Here is a 12,082-nt window from a genome sequence, read left to right as displayed (position 1 = left end):
TAATCCAATTTCTTTTTACACTTGTGAGTACTCACACCGGGTTCTACCTAAATTGGTGCTGAGCACCTGCAGACATTGGCAGATGCCAAACATCTTCCTCCAGTCCATTTCTTCTCCATAGTAATTAGATGAGCTGAAACCTTATAACCCTTATATCCTGCCCAGACACAGCTCTTACAACGATCCAGTCTAGATTTGACTTCTGTGGCTCATTGCTGATTTTGACCATTAATTTCTTCCTTGTTACAGAACACTTCATAAAGACTGGGAAGTCTGCAAATCTAGTAAGTTAGATACTTAGGGAAAATAAACACGATATAACAATGCACCACCTGCACCGGAAAGACAGCCTGGTGGTTATAATTAATCTATATCCCAAAGGTGACTGTGGTCTTCTGCCTTTGACAAAATACATGGCTACAGCCAAAGTCTGATCTCAATTACATGCACAGAAATCAAAAACAATTTCACTGTATTCTCTGATGTAAACAAGACCAAAGTTCAGGCTTCAGTTTCTTTTTTTTTTTTCAAAATATGATATTCCACCAAGTTTCTGATCCACAAAAATTCTGAGTCTGTGGTAGAGCATATACTATGACATTCCACCCATCAAGATTTGGCAACATTTAAAGTACATCTGCTGAAACTGAAAGCAAGATAATATAGACATGATCATATACATAGACAATAAATGAAAATAGGAGGAAGGAAAGAAAAGAGATGAAACAGAACGGCTTGAAAAAATAAAATGCTAGAATCCAAAAGGCTCACCTCCTTGCCTTCATGACTAGATTTTTTTTTCTCCCACACCCAGGTTTTTAAACAAATGTAGCTTGGGCACCAAGAGATTTGAGCCTTATTGACACTACAGTGACGAGCATGACATGTATTTCCCCTTCTTAGGAAAAGTAAGCTAAGCACCATTATAATCCTTCAATATATTTCAAAATTTGGGAATCCAAATCTCTTGGAAATGTTCATCCAATCCTTTGTGACTGGTCCCTGTGAATCTCTCAGGTGTGCCAGGTCTGCAGCAGGCTGTGGACACCTGGCAGGGCTGTTAGGGAGGCCAGCACACAATGGAAATAATTTCTGTCATCATGTGCATCACTCAGTGATGGGGGCAGCCAAGTGGCGACACAGTGGTGGCAATTCTGGGCATGGGAAGCTGCCACTAAGCCAATAAGCTCCTCTGTGCAGCCCGTGGGTGGTACACAGCAGGGAGGAGTGATGTGGGAAAGGGCTGGAAGCTGCTAACAGTTCCCATGTTCCACCCAGCAATCCCCAAATGTGCTCCTTCTCCCAGCTACCTCCCACCTCTCTTTCCCCAGATCGGAACACATCAGCCAAGATGCATCCTCACAGGCATGGGGCTCCTGACTGCAAGCTGAGAGTCCACATAATGTTGAATAGCTGCTGAGAGGGTGATGCTGATGCCCAAAGCTTAATGGGTGGCCTCGCCTCTGAGCTGTTTTCATCAAACCCAGATGGTGGTGGTGTGCCAGAGTCCTGGTGCTTTTCTTCCACATGGGTCTGTGTCTGAAGGCTGGGCCCCAAGGCTAGGGAGTCACAGACCACGAGTAACACTGTGACACAGCACTGAGACTCGCTTGTCAGACTGTGGTCTCTTCTCATGAGAGTCTGTCAGACAGTCTGACTTAGAAAAGAGATGGTCTTCATCTCTCTCACTGACAGGGCCTCAGCCAGCAGAAGCAACCTGCTAAGGTTCCTGGTGTTGCCTCTGGGAACACATCTTGAAAACCACATGCCCTCTCCAGATACAGCCTGATCAGAAGGCAGACAGTGACCTCCTCTGAGCCCCATGTGTGACCAGGACTGTGACTGGGCCTGAGAGAGCACATTTTGTGGGGTTTATATTCTTCCATTTTCCTTTTTAAAATTTATTTATTATTTTTTGAAAACAAAAGAACAAAATATGAAACAAAACCAAAAACATAATTAGAGCCAAAAGACCAAATAATATACCAGAAAGCTAAGTGTCTAAATGTTAAGAAAATACTGTGCAGCATGTCAGATGAGTGTGTTTATACTATCCTCTGACTTGTTCTCATATAGCATAAGGATCCTGGCACATGGTGCATTGGGATATTATTGAAGGATTCCTTCTTGAGCAGGGACCTCTGGGAGTCAGGAGGAATGCTTGGAGCAAACTATCTTCTCCTTCATACATTGCTGTCTGTAGGGTGGACATCTTTCACTCCAGATATGTGACATGAGTGTGAGTAGCAGGTATTACATAAATATTACCGAGGAATAAAAGACCTGGCATCGAGCAGGCTGCTCAACAGATTTCTCAAGCAACAGTACTACTATGAACAGAAGCAACCAGTTCTGTTCTCCATGATCCCTGTTTGGGAATGCATTTGCAAAGACCTGCTTCTCGTCAGCATTACAGAAAATGCCAAAGATTTTACATAGTCATATTGATCTATCTGCATCTGACTTATTCTAGCACTGGTTTGCAACATTAAATATTAACTTCTACATTGCCTGCTATAGTTCAGAAGATCTGGCTTCCACAAACCTTGAGTTCCTAGCAAACCACTGAGTCAGGGTCCATTTCTTGGAGGTTAGGGTGGGCAGAGGACACCACGACTATCTGTAACATTTCACTCCAGCAATCAGTTTCACAGTTTTAGAGTGGTGTTAATGAGCCTTGCCTGGCAAAGGCTGTAAGGCTGAACTAATGGCTGGTTTTAAAGTACTTGGAGAGCCCTGAAGGGAAGGTGCAGTGCTAGTGAAAACTATTACAGTTATTAGCGTCTGTCAGATGCCTTAGCAGTCTGTGTGGAGTTCCTAGAGGCTCTCAAGCACTTTTCGTTCTTAATTTCACCCTGGGGGACTCTCCAGTTACATCCATATCCAGAAGCCTGGAAGAAAACTTGATGTCCACTGCAACTCACTTTCTCAATGTATTTCTCTAAGCATTTACAGATATACAGGATACTTTATGAGAGTAGTTTATGGCTAAAACATCTTCTTTCAATACATCCTTTGTACCCTTCACATACCGTTTCCCATAAACTCTTTGTTTGAGTCTGTTTAGAAATAAAACATTCTACTCCAATCTCAAGTATTTTCACTCCTCTCTAAACAGAATATTCATGTACAAAAGGAGCTGGAAATCAGTGTTAGCCACCAGGAGGAGTGACCTTGAAGTCATACTGCAGAAGGAGGTCATAGTTTTGAAGGAAGCTGATTAATTGCAGATAGAGAAAAACTTTTGAAACCCTAACCATATGAGAATATTTACTTCATGTGATTCATATGTAAAACCTGCTTAGAACATCACTTTAAGAGAAATTTCTGGTCTGAGCTCACTCCGTCAACTTACAGAAATAAAGAAAATATCTGAGGTGTGTTTCTAGATGTAATCTGGTCTCAGCAGCTACAAGACACTGTTCAATCTGAGATGAATGCAATAGTACTTGGTAAATCCCAAAGACACAAGAAGAATCCCGAGATGGAAAGAATGCCAGACTCTCACACATGGAATTTGCATTATTTTAGTGAATAGAATCACCTTCAGTGTTGAGGCTTATTTTCCACGTAAGTCAGACCTATGAAAGGCTAAAACATAATGCTATTGGATTACAAGGGTTCAATGATTTCAAATTACAAGAAGTGCTTATATTGCCACCTGCTGGGCTTCGTTGCCTGATGAGCACACAAGACAAACCAGCAAGAACACTGTTTTTCAAGTGCCTCTTGCAGATACGGGGTTGCCAATAATTTAAACTTGAATGAACAAAGAGAGTTACAGAAAAAAAAATACAAAACAAAACTATCAGTGTTAATGTGCTAATGGTTCCAACAGACTACTTCTCACTAATCCCCAAACCCCTCTTCAGAAAGCCGACCATTCAAACTGGTTTTTGCTAAAATGCAAGTAAATCCATTTTTAAGGTCTATGTTTGGTAACTGTTACCACGTGTGAAAGTACCTGTTTACAAGAGGGGACAAAAATATATTTGACATACTAAATAGGGGGGGCTGTTTTGCTACAGTGCGATAGCTAATACTACAAAGGGTAACAAAAAGTATTTGAACCCTTAATAGAATAATTTACATCACTTCCATGCTGAATGTTTTAGTCACTTCTGTTGTTGTACAAATACTGTAGAGTGCTGTGTCTGCTACTGTGAGACTGTATCAGTTTCCAGCTGTAATCAACTGTGTCAATGTAGTCATCATTTAGTTCTGTTTTATGCAATGCAGTTCATCTACAGGATGCAGCATAATTGGTGTAGATGTGAGTAATGGTCCAAATTGGTAAAAAGTTTGCAGCAAACAAAGTGCTTCCTGAACACCTTTTCTCTCTTTAGATTTAGAAAAATCATGAGAGTGGGAACTAGTAGAAAACTGCTGCATATGGGACTTTGCCATTTAAAAGTCATATGTTCTGTGATAATAGTATTCTTTCTTCCACAAAATAGCTCTTAGGAAACAAGTGAAATGAAATCTAAGAATGTAATATATTGGGGGGATTTTTGAATCTAAAAATTCTTTGGCTTTAATAAAAAATAAGGTGGGAAAAATACTTTAAAAAATTCAAAATCAAAGTTAAAGATATGGTTTGGCCCTCTACTATTACTCCTAAAGAGATTTTGGTGCCTTGACCATTATGCTATTGAACAAGGACAAACAACTTCTTAAAACTAGCAAAAGACCCAATCCTAAAAATGCTCAGTTTTTATCTGTGCAACTTCTTTGTTCTTTCCAATTCCCAGGTCAGAGGATTTATCACTGTCTAATCAAGTTTTTCTTGGAAAACATAATTGAAAAACATGTTTCACGTGTATGTTTGACCTTCATCAAAGGATTCTAACCTTCTATTTCTCCTAGACTTTAGGTGATGCACTCTGAGAAATACAACATGAATGGAAATACCTGGGGTTTTTTTAAGGCAGTTCAGCCAGGTGCAGTTCAGAACAAGGAACATCATGTATACTGCAAAATCTGTCTGCAAATAGAATGTGTTAGCCTATTTGGATCATCATGGTTAGAATGCTTTCAAGGTCAGCTTATCAGCTGGTAAGTTGAAGTTAGCTGGACATTTAAATGCAGTACTGCAGACCATACCATGGCAGTGTGGTTGGACAGCTTCAGCTTCTGTCCTCTCAGAAAGGCAAAAACTTCCACACTGACTCAAGTGGAGCTGATCAGAAACATCTGTATTACCACAATGTGGAACTGGCATCCTTTTCCTGCTCCACTCTTTATTCATTGCAACATCTTGCTTGTGTTGAAGACTGTCACTCCCAATGCCAGCTGGGTTTTCATGATTGTTTTCATTAATGAGAGGAGTGAAACTTTGACATACCTTCATGTTGATTTTATCCAGGAAAAATATCTCTAAACGGTTCTGCAAGGGCTGGTTCATTTTACTAGGATGATACTGCATCTTTTGGACAAAAAAAGAATAGCTACTTCATACGGCTGTTTTAAACTAATTACCTGTATCAGTGTAATTTTACTGTACAGAATTTTCTAAATGATTTTATTTAAATGAGTGAAAATACATGATGAAAATAAATTTGAAAAGAAAATACAAAAGTCTACCCCATAAGTGAGCCAACCAAGTCACAAGCAAAACAACCATCTATCTACAAAAAGAGGTGTTGTAAACAGGTTTCGTGCATGGAAAAAAATGCAGACTCAAGTTGTGGATGATACAGACAGATGGAGGCTATAAACTGGACTAAGGACACTCTCAAGAAACAGAAAAAAAACCAGAAAAAGGGCTGTGTTTTATTAAACTTTGACTTCAAATAACTGAGTTTATCTTTCCATTTATTTCAGGCTGGATTGCTGGAACTGTGTTGTAAAGAAGTGCCAGCTATTAAGGGTCAGAGTTGTCATCCCTGATCTTGTTTGGAGTACTGTGAAACTTCCAGGCTTGCCTGGAACATGCTGACATTTAGTGTGCTCCCTAGACAAGGAAGTTAGTCTGGAGTCACTAAGGACCTTGGGACTTAGGCTACCACCTCCCCTTCTCCATAGACAAATTTTCCCTTAGAATAGCAGTCTAATAATACTTAAGAGGATCACATTCAGGAAAAAATCAAACTATAGCTCTGATAAGACTCCAGAAATTCTTGCTTAGTTCTAATAAAAACCCTCAAGACATTCATAACCCACATAATAATTGCTGAAACTCTACTGGATAGAAGCTCTCTTCATTCTTCAGTCTTAGAAATACTATGCTGCCTAACATTATGCTTGTCCTGTATTCATCATCAAGCCCACAGACCTTCTTCAGATCCTTCCTAACATGTGACAAACTCCTGCACAAGCCAACAGCTCATTCCATCATTTAGATAGCTTACAGTTCTCTAGCAAAACACAGCTGGATCTCTTGAGATATCTAGGCACATAATTCCTTTGACCACAGACGCACAGTAGAAGGAGAAAGGCCTCTTACCTCCCTTGAAAAGAAACTGCCTGTCCAGATCACTTCATACCATAGTCACATTCCTGACAACTGCCTGTTCTCTCTGGCAGCTGGGTCAGCTTCACAGACCAAACTGCATGGAAAACACTGGAGGATCTGCTGCTATTTTCCACAGAATTATTCAAAAGAGCCAAGACAAGCTGACATGGGTGTCCTCCCTTGTCTTTTCAGAAGTCTAAACTTTGCTAAAGCTGATATTCTGGAAGTTGTACTGGGTATTTTTAGTGCCACATCAATGAGGAATTTGGTATCTAGTCTGTTATGTTACCTACATGAGATGAAGTTCACAAAACATACTTGGGATCCTGGGCATGTCAAGGTTAAGTATGCAAAAGTGGAATTCTGTGAGTGATTCTTTCTACCCTTGTACTTGGTTTATGAAAATTCAGAGCCGAAATATGGCATGCATGACAGATCAAACAGCCTCTCTGTCTTCTCTTTGAGAAGCTAAACAGATTGAGCCTCTTTATTCTGATAGTCACAACTGTGTTTTTCAAGATGCACACTCCTTTTACATCTTATCTTTTGCATGATATAATGTAAATATTTCATATTAAGGGATTAAAAAGCCTCCATGTGGCTCTGCTATATTATTAGAGTGCATCCAGCTTAGAGATTTGTAACATGGAGTGTAGAGGGTGATCCATGTTCATGACTCTGGCTTCTTCCATGCTGCACACATTTTTCAGCCTCATGGCAATACACTGAGAAGTTTAACTTCTCCAAAAGGTATTCAGAGAAAAGACCTCTTGCAAGTCCAAATGAATCAAATAGGCCTAAACTATAGAGGAGGGACACAGGGAGGAAAACAACTATAGGGAAAGCTATGGTAGCTAACAAACCAGCACTTTTACAAAGAGGGAGTATGATGCCTGCAGACTGGAGAAAGGTCTTGGAAATTTGCTTTTGTCACAAGCTCTATCTGGCAGAGCCCTTATTTTACATCTTTCCAGCCTTTAAACCTGGTATAAATAGACAGCAGTAAGTATGATTTGTTTTGAATTGGATGTAATACAAAAATAAAGTGTGAAACTACCCCGAAACAGCCAGTTTCCTAACTATTTAGATTTACAAGTCCTATGAGCTAACCTAGGTAAATCTTTTTCCTTTTAAGGCGCCAGTGAAAGCAAGGAAGGCAAAGCACTTACTTGTTTTGAAATCAATCTCCTCTTTCTCATGAGACTGGCAGTTTATCTTCCATTTGAGACTGTATTATAAATTTTTTTGTCCAGAAATCTCTCAATGCTGCTCTGAAGAACTCCTTATCACAACCTGACTTGGCAGTCTGATTCAGCTTCCAAACACAGGTACAAATCCTAACCCAATTTAAACATTCTTACCTTACAAAGCAGTTCACTCTTGTTATTTACATGTTTGATGGGGGGGGCTCACATTCTTGGAGAGATGGCACCATTTTTAAAATATATGCATCTTTCAGTTTCTTCTTTTGATTCGCTGCCTTTGAATTCTTGAACATCTAACCCAGAGATACCACTGGTTACCTGCAATATTTTTTTTAGACTTCCACAAACTGTTTTTTGTCCTGAAAAATGTATGTCAATATTATATTTCATGATAATCTGGAAGAATTTTAGAAAATCCAGTGTTCTCCAGGCTATAGTGTAATACAAGGCTGGCCTAAATTTATTCATATTAGACCTATGCCTATGCATAACTTCTTTTTAAAAAGTTTTGTTTGTAAAAATCCTGCGATAGACAATCTACTGAAAATCTCAGTAAACTGTTTGAAAGTTTTGGGCTTCTTACTTCTGAGTTTGACTAGCAACAAATTCCTGCTTGGAAATTGTTCAGTTGTTTTCTTCTGGGAAGAGGTCTCTTTAATCTGGATATGTATGGACTATCAGGGAAGTACTTAATCTTTTTTTTGAAAATTAAACAGTCTGGCCTCCTGGAGTCTCACTTGTCAGGTAAATTTTCCTGCTCTGTTGTCAACTCTTTCTTCTCAACTCTATGAAGATTATAAAATTTTTTCTTAACTGAAAATGATAGAAGTTTTTTAAGAAATATAGATTTAGGAGGAGTACCTAACCCTTCCATGCTCCAGAGTCAACAATAATCTGTGTATGTCAGTTGCAATACTGACCAGGGAATAAACAGTAGCAGCACACAAGAATTTAGATAGTCCTTTAGGCAACTTCTTGGAGGGTTTTCCAGGCTTGCAGGTTTTGTTTTTTGGTGGACTTCATGCCCCTGTTGAACCCTGCTTTTGCACAATCCTACTGTGTAGCTGAGGGTAGCATGTCTCCTGATACAGCAAATGCATTTGTACCCACTGTGGTTGATACAGTTTAGAAGTACAGAATTCAGAAACCTCGTCCCCACTGACAGTGAAGCAAAACTAATCACAGGACCCTCAAAGACAATACTGATTCAGACAAAAGCCTACCTAGAATTCCTTCTTCATGGACCAGCTCCCTGCCAAAATCCTCAACTATGAAATTCTATTGTTAAGCAAACATAGGCTTTGAAAACTTGTGTGCCATCATAAAAAACGGCACAATCTAATTTGATTAAGACACATACATGTGTCAGCATCTGATCATCCTGTACCCATATACTACTACAGGATTTGTTTCAGTGTGTACAGAATCAAATATCACGTTTACAAACCGTGGACTAAAGCTTAGGCATTCAAAATGTCAGTAGTCGATACTGAAAACATCATTTCTACATGGTGCTATATGCTTTCCAAGTCTGTGCCCTGCAAAGAGAATTCACAGATCCATATAAGTGCTCGCTATCTTTAATAGAAACTGAGATTACATTTTATTACAATATTTTTGTTCCTCAAGCTGTGGTCTATTCAGTCCTTGCAGTCTTTAAGAAAAAGGGTCCATGAAACCGTTTTGTTCAGGCCTATTAGGCATTTTTTACTACTGCCCTAAGATGCAGGATCTTTTGAAGTTTGTATGGTAACTGTGACATTCCCAACTCAATAAATTATAACACTTGACATATAATACTTCTCTGCAGTTATGGATTCATTCATTAATGCCCAATTTTTGAAATCTGCAGTTAAACTCTTCTAGCTTGACTGTGATCTTCAGATTTGCTTTTATAAAATGTCTCATTTTTTATTTGGAACTGGTAGGTTAAAATGGCTGAACTAAAACATAAGCCATGGCTTTTATTTATGGTCTGGAAATACGTGCTCATTTCTTTAATGTAATTGAAGTTTGCTTGTCAATCCATGTCTTGACTTTCTGTATATTTTGTCCAGGAATGCTATCAGCACAATTGTGGGAAACTAGATGAAATGTCACTGGTTTTGAAGTACCAGAAGATATTTTCCAGCTCTTTAAATGCATTGTGTCAGTAGGAATCATGGGATTCAGCTGGAAATAACATTGAGCCAACAGTGAATGAGATAAGGTTAAATGACAAATCACTAAAGTACGGAAACAAAGGAAGCAAAGTAGCTCAATTTCTCATTTCCTTTTCCTCTCCTGCAAAAAAATTCGGAATGATACATGCCAAGCAATAACGAAAAATTCTCATAAGATCTCATTTTAACTTTGTTGAGAGCAAACCATGAAGGTACTCTAAGTGCTTCTCCCGGTGAACAAAGCTTGCTTTGAACTTACCGTCATCACTGGCACACACACCAGAGCTGGTGAGCTCAGCAGAAAAGGTTGTGACAGAAAAGTCATGTGATGTGGGTGACAGTCTGAAATGGAGCAATATGCACTCCTATGTCAGTGATATTTATATTTCTACATATTTTGGAAATCATTGTTTCCATGAAGTTGGAGAGGGAAGGGTATGCTACAACCCTTGAGATCTTTCTGAGGGCTGTTGCCTCCAGCTGAGTCCCTGCATGCTCTGGTCTCACCATCCACCCTCACAGCCCAATGCTGCCTTGACTCCATGAGTGGTAAGACTTGTCATTTCTCAAATCTCACGTTAAATTCAGAGCTCAGCAGCAGTCACCTACTAGCAGAGACAGCTCTTAATTTGCCAGATCCTCATTTGACTTCCTTAAAAGATGATGTGGAAAACATACTCTAGGCTTATGGCTTCAGGAGTTCCCACACAATGGTATTTCTCAGTAAGACACAATGTACATTTAGTATTGGTACTTTTTTATTGTTTATAAACATTCAGCTCATCAGGCATATTCACTGCTTTTTGGGAAAAAATTCCAAAAAACAAAAAATATACAAGTGTAGAGCTGACAATGAAATACCGGAAAACTGTTCTGGATGAAATTTCTGACAGATTTAAAATCATCAAGACATTAAGTCCAAGTTTCAGAATGACACAAGGACTCTGACATGTGAATCCCACCAAAAGGCAGAGCTAAATTTTTAATGCCAAGCAAAGGCTTATTTTCCTTAAAATATCATTTTGCTCTTGAAGTGACTGTAGTGAATCTCAATGACCCAATGAGGGTGAGGTAGCCAAAAAGTACTTAACATGTCTGAGAAAAGGGTGTATTCCAAGAAGAGGAAGAGGGGACACAAAAATGAGATTGTATGACATCCATAATCCTGCAATTATCAAACCACTTTTCAGTGGACTAGCACTTGGTGCGACTTAGAACAGCCTCAGGGGCTTGCAGTATATGCTGCCAGCCAGTAGCTCCTAGGAACCAGTCTAGCAATCACAAACCAGTGCCCCTGTTCTTCTGTCCTCAGGCCACATGCCTTCTCCCAGCCAAAAGGAGGAGAGAGGGCACTGATCCAGCTCCAACAGCACCTCTCCTTATGCTGGAGACACTAAGAACAGATCTGCAGGGTTTACACAGCTTTGTTCTGTAGAACTGAACCTTTGACTTCTGAAGATATCTATCTTCAGACTATACAATCCTCATTCCAAAGATGAAAGGGCTGCTGAGGTAACATTGATTGTTTTGGAAATTATTTTCACCAAAGAATGCTTGTACTTCTCCAGTCTGAATTAACAGCCCGCCAGGGCTGGAGCCAGGAGTATTTCTCTAATAACAGAACAATGATATTACTTCTTGTTTCACTTACTCCACAAATCACACAGCTTGATAGCTTGGAAAATAAAAGTTGTTGGTACCCACATTTCATTTTAGTATGTATGAAAGCATTCACTTCCTCAGATTTGTAAGTACAATAGTAAGTGTGAATGCTCTGAGAAAAGTCACTTCAATCACATAATACATAACAGACAACTCTAGGCCTCAAGCCCAAACACGAGGTGCAGTTTCTTTCCTATCAGGAAGCTTAGATTGCTAGTTCACAACTTGTACTGGATTTTGTCATACCTTTTGAATAACCTCACCACTTAATAAAATGCTTCAGAGTAAGTAAAATAATAATAATTGCTCTCTGCTGTACCTTGTAAAAGGGAGTATTACTTCCTTCATGTGTTTAGCCTATTCGTATACCGTATGTTTTGGCACTAATTCCTCTACATAACGTAACAGTATTTTTCAAAATAGCACCTTCAAACACCTTCCCCATGGCTTTCTGGTATAATACCTACCCTTTGTGCCAGCACTGGCACTCTGTTATGGCCACATTTGGTACACTGGGCAGAGTGGTATTTTATGCCAGCCATCTGGCACATCATGCTTGTTTTGTCTTGACATTAAAATGTTCTCTTTTACCAACTTCA

This window comes from Corvus brachyrhynchos, unplaced genomic scaffold (genome assembly GCF_000691975.1).
Source record: "Corvus brachyrhynchos isolate BGI_N302 unplaced genomic scaffold, ASM69197v1 scaffold90, whole genome shotgun sequence".
NCBI classification, from domain to species: domain Eukaryota; kingdom Metazoa; phylum Chordata; class Aves; order Passeriformes; family Corvidae; genus Corvus; species Corvus brachyrhynchos.
Note: the sequence above shows the minus strand (reverse complement) of the source record.